At 35.7% G+C, this 6,000-nt stretch overlaps 1 long non-coding RNA gene across 1 annotated transcript in view; it reads right to left on the reverse strand.

The window, feature by feature from the left end:
• LOC124595468 overlaps positions 1-4,959 on the reverse strand; it is a 121,428-nt gene extending 116,469 nt beyond the window's left edge. The window contains exon 1 of the long non-coding RNA XR_006978209.1: positions 4,670-4,959. This is a non-coding gene — a long non-coding RNA (uncharacterized LOC124595468). The remainder of the gene's footprint in view (positions 1-4,669) is intronic.
• Positions 4,960-6,000: the final 1,041 nt, after the last annotated feature.

Genomic DNA, 6,000 nt, shown 5'->3' on the forward strand with positions numbered 1-6,000 from the left:
AACAACAGGAACAAACATGACCTGATATCATTCCACTGTAACTATCAAAAAACATGGAATTGCTTTTTAACCTCTAATGTGACAGACAAGACTCGCCAATTGAAGTACATAATATATTTCTTTAATATACATACCTATGTACTATAACTTGATTGCACAAACTTATATTTGCTCAAGTGCAAGGTTGCAAAAGGCCACTGATGTTCACGGCATCTGATGCTCCACATATTGTCTACCATGCAACCACAATATTGGCTGTTAATGGCAACAAAAAAAGCAGGACTGGATGTATACAATGGTGAGCACAACATGACACTACAGAGTGTAGTTGATCTGATTAGTCAACGAGTTTTTCTCAACAGTGCTATAGTGCTAGTGGTGTTCATACAAAGCAGAAAAACGGCAACGATAAATGAAGCAAACATTGTATTATATCAACAACAGTGGCCGAAGTTGACATTTCATCAGAAGGGAACACAAGGAATTTTGCAAAGTGAGAAAGAAGTGGCAGGTGAAATATTAATGCTTCTGCAAGATGAGTCAGTGGTATGTGTGGTGTCACATAGGCTCAACCGTGTGCACAATGTACATACGGAGTACAATGATGACAATATGTGCCTAACAAGTGGACGTGATGCTGAAACTGGTGTTGACCCATGTTGTCCATCATCCTTGTCAGACAGAAAGCCACAAATCCCGTCTCCAGTGAAACATAGTACAGGACAATAAGTGTCCAAGGTGTAGATACTAAACATAATTACACGCATGGAAGATCATCCACAGTATAGCAAAAAAAAAAAAAATAAAATAAAAAAAAATAAAAAAAAATAAAATAAATTATGAACAAATTTCAAATAACTCCACAGCAATATGACCATGTAGTGCATAAGGAAGGTGCACTTGTTACAAAAACTGGTGTTTGAGCATTCCAAGGATTCTCGGTACAATTTACAAGATGTGCATGATAGTGATCTATCATGTTATGCTCATCAAACTGCTTGTGGCATAGATTACAATGATTTCAAAGTAAGCAGTGGGTGGCTGCATAACTTCACACTGTGCTACAAAAGTGGAAGACATAAGATAACAAAATTTCAAACGAAGTGTCAACCTGCCAATGCACAGGAATGTGTGGAATTGGTCGAAAAATTTGTAGATGAGATAAACAAACTAATCTCCTTGTTCAATAAGGGATTCATTTTCAACTTCAACCTACCGTGATTTGAAGAGGAAAAGCATATGAAAGGATCCCTGCAAATTAGAGGTACCAAGAGAGCTGTATCAATATCAACTAACATCTCTTCCTTAACACACTTGAATACAATTAAGCTGACTATTAATCTGGACGGTAAATTGTATGGAAAATTATTTACTTTGCTGTGAGAAGTTGGAGGTGCTCTGCCCCCTCCAATTCCTTCTTATGTGTGTGTCCTTGCAAAGGCAGTAGGAAATATTTGTGTTGCAGCAAGCAATAGTGAGAAAATGGATGTAAGAGAACTACAATTATGGTATAATCACTGTTTTCGGCCAATAGCTGGTCCAAATAACTTGCTTTTGCTCGATTCCTAGCCTACATATAAAAATCATACTCCCTTAGAGCAAAATATGCCTCCTGAAAAGTGTGTGGCATTACAACTCATACTACCTGGAACCACTGGATAAAGTCAGCCTCTGCAAGATTGTTTTTCCTGTGTGTATAAAACATATTAGGCCTATACACTATTTGCAACTATGCCTTAATGGATAGCCATTTTCACAACAGATAGTTTTGCATTTGGTTGCATGCAATCACATTCCACCATTTTTCATCATCCTGTGACACCACTATGATTCTATATGCATTCTTTAAGTGTGGATACCTAGCTGAACATCCTGCAAAAACTGTAACTCCCAAGGAGCTTCCCTTCCACATGCTGAAACAGGTGGTGCAAACCTTTGTAATCCCTGTGGCACACCAATTTTCATGAATGTTAACAGTCTCCATTTCGTGAAGTGTAATACATCCCATACAAGGTTGATCTCTGCACCTCTGGACACTCAATTTCTGTCACCCTCCTGATGCGCATGGTGAGTCATTAGCATCTAATATTTTTTTCTGTCACAAATGCTAACACAACAGTTTCAAATGAGCCTTACTATAGGTTGAAATTGCAACACTAAACTCAAGGGATTCCTTGTCTGTTGAAAAAGGTCATACTTGATAACTATTTTTGATAACATATAATGACCATCTTCAGATGTAAAATAAAATATTGATAAAAAAATATTTTACTATGTAACACATATTAAAAATATTTAAAATTTATTATTTTTAAAAAATTGTACCTGAATAACCAGATAACGGTAACTTAAATATTTACAAATTAAAATTCTTAGAATTGAAAGGCATTAATCATGAGTTGTGAAAAGTCAAAATACTTTAAAAAGAATGTAGTGAGAGCTGTAGGACAAAGGTTACAGTACAATACTACTGTGGTAACATCCACAGTATCTAGCATTTTACTAAGCCCACTATGCTTCAAACAGAACCATATGTCATAAATGATGGTTAAGGAAGGGAGGAAGTTGTGAGAGGAAGTGGTAATGTACTGATATTGTGTGGTATTAAAATGCATGGAAGAACTGTCTAGATGATATAATACAATTAATTTAAAACTAAGAAATGATTCATACAAATACATCACATTGTAAATTTAACTTTTTTGGGTGTGTATAACATTAATATGTAACGACTGTCATAAATGTTAAATAGCTCAGACTGGTAGAACTTTTGAGACCCAATTAAAGAACACACTGCAGTACCAAATAGTAAGACAGCATTTGGAGATCATGTAATTGAAACTAAACAATTGGTATGACCTATATAGTGCTCAGATGCATTGTCCATGATGCCATGAAATATTAACACAAGTGTGTTGTGCTGTTACCTTTATTTTACAGCTCTGACTGTGGTTTTAAAGATTTTTGACTTTTCACAACTCATGATTAATCATGTCCAATTTTAGGAATTTTAAATACTGTTAATCTACATTATCTGGTTATTCAGATACAATTAAAAAATAATAATTTTAAATATTTTCTATCTGTTTTGTATGCTGAAATAGTTGTTTATTAATATTTTATTTTATATCTGAAAATAATCGTAACGTGCAATCCAAATTAGGTATCAAGTGAGACTATTTGCAACTGAGAGGGTTATAATACATATTTTATTAAATGTTTCAGTTTGGCCCCGGGAACATGTGTTTCAAGTTTCCCATTATCCAGGGGTTCTAATGCGGGTCTGAGTAAATAATAAGCATGTTTTGTTAAATGGTCTTATTACAGATAATAACAGTTATCCCATGTGTTAGGTATTTGCAGAAGCAGACAGACGTGAAGGACTCATTTGTTATATCTGCACGGAGTGATTTGACACTACTACTGCAATTTTTCAGCAGGCACATAAAAATATCATGTAAATCAGGAACATTTTACTCTCACAGTTATATATGATCCCACTGATTTTCACCTCAGTTGTAGGTAGCAGCAGTGATGTGCATGTTAGTAAGTTCTGTGTCATTGAATTGCATATTTTTGGAGTTTCTTTTGTAGTTTAATTGCTATGTTACTAAATATGAATATGAAAATTATTGTTTACATAAGTTATGATGAAGAGGCAGCTACATGCAACTTATGGAAATAACATCTTATGACAATGCAATTTGCAGTTAGAAATGCCTGCAGACCACACACACTACAAGGAAGAGATCATGTACATCCAACAATCAATAAATTTTATAATTAGCAATATGTATTAATGCTGCTAATATTCATCTCTTTTAAGATGGGGAACATTATGTAGGATAATCCTTGGAAGATCTGATGATACACTTAGTAAGAAATGTAACTTCTGTTACAAAAATTACCACTGCCAATATATCTGATTTACAGAATTTAAGCCTTTCCTGCACTATTTATTTGTAAATTATTGGTTCATTTTCTTTCCTTTTTGAGAACTGGATCTTGTCATTTACAGTAACACTTATCATACTAAACTGTGTTGTGACAGTAGGGGTCTGTCATCACTAAATTCTAGAGGCTAGATTCTTCCAAGAATCAATATCACATGGTAAGTTTGTATTTTCTCGAATAACAATCAGATTTAAATGGTATGGGCTCCATCTGCTGCAATATTGGCCCTACATGTCCGTTAGTAGTATTGCACTTTCATTTTCCTTACTTTGACCTCTGCAATAAAGCACAACAACAGAAAAATAGCGGCAACAGAACAACTTTGAAAACGGCTGAGTAAAATCACAAATTACAAGCTTTATGGTAATTTCCTTTTCTTTGAATGGGCGACTAACTTCTCAACGCACAAATTTAGTTTCGCAAAAATAATAGTTATTTACTCAGAAATGGATACGGTATGCAATCACAGTCAGCAAATTCAGTACAATTCAAACCTGGTGTTAATATAAAAGAATGGTTTAGGCATGCCTTGTCACAAAGCGTAATTACAGTATTGAGAAGAATTTCATCACAGTTCTGAACTCTGATCAGTAGTCTCCTCAACCCGATTTCGAGAGACTACGCAGCATTGCAACATACATAAGTTTTATGAGGTGCATTGCAGTATCATTGCATTTCTTGCGTGAAACGGAAACAAAAATTAGTAACTGTGTACCTTGCAATACAACCACAGTCACTTCGCCAAAACCGGATGAAAAACTTGCAAACTGTCTTGAGACCGAAGAGTTGATTCCGTCCAAGTCTGTGCTAGCAATGAATTTACATATAGTTGCATCATCTTACGCGTAACAGCTGATAAGGCAAGTTTCAATAACGAAGCAAAGAATCGTATCACTTTCATTCATTTTTAAGGCATTAGATAACAGTTTTACTTCCGATACCGAACTTTACTGGTACGCTTAACAGCAAGAAGCATGCATTCCAATTTGACTTCGTTGGGGTTAGAAACGCAAATGCAATTTCACTACTTCTTGCACAGAGGAATTCACTAATTTAACACATAACCTAAGAGTGGTGCAATCAGTACGCCTGCTGGTATGTACACAAGAGGAGAAAAGTATAAAATAAACTTTAGAGCAAGCGTTAAACTCAGAAACATTATTCAGTTCTCCGAGACATTCAATGTTTTACACTAATTGATTTAAACCCTAGTCCCATAATACCATCAGTCTCACTAACTCGTTCAATAATGTCATTATTGAGTATATGCTATGAATCCCAGCGCAGATGCACTTCAGTCAAGGTTGTTAAAAACCAGCGCGAGTATGACACGATGCGCTCTCAGTCCCATACGTTTCGGCTCCACTGAGCTAAGCGCCGTATGCTGTGTACAAACAAATAAATTGGATTAGGTAGTATTGCTTGTATGTAGCTTCATTTAAACAGTGTGCCATACAACAAATCTTCATACAGTTGTAAAGAATGTTTCGCCCGCCTTTCGGGGTATTACCCCATACAGCGTTAAGAAAGGAAGGGTAGGGTTTACCGTCACGTCGACGATGAATCTTAAGACACGAAGTACAAGGTCGGATTAGAAACAAGGTATAGAAAGAAACTGGCCGTTTCTATTCAAACGAGTTAAATCACTTGCCTTAAGTCATTAACGAAAACTGCGGCTAATTTAAATTTGGATGATCGAACGAGGATTTGAACGGCTCTCCGAATCGGAGTCCAGTCTTTTTATAGTTCTTTTGGTGTTTGCTTTGCAGAAGTTCCGCGAGGACTTGGATTTTTTGTTACAAGCGCTCTTTCACAAAAGCCGCCAAATACCTGAAAGCGAAAAATGCCTACACTGTGCATAAATAATGTCAATTGATAAAGCACTTTTCAATAAATAATCATTTTCACAGTGAAAAATACGGCTCTGTAGAAGAAAAGAAATGGGAAATTTTACGTTATTTCGTGCTTTGCAATAAAAGACACCCGCAGTGAATAACGTAAGGAGGCGTTATCTGGTACGCTTATGTTACGTACCGGTAATATATT

This window comes from Schistocerca americana, chromosome 2 (genome assembly GCF_021461395.2).
Source record: "Schistocerca americana isolate TAMUIC-IGC-003095 chromosome 2, iqSchAmer2.1, whole genome shotgun sequence".
Classification (NCBI taxonomy): Eukaryota; Metazoa; Arthropoda; class Insecta; order Orthoptera; family Acrididae; genus Schistocerca; species Schistocerca americana.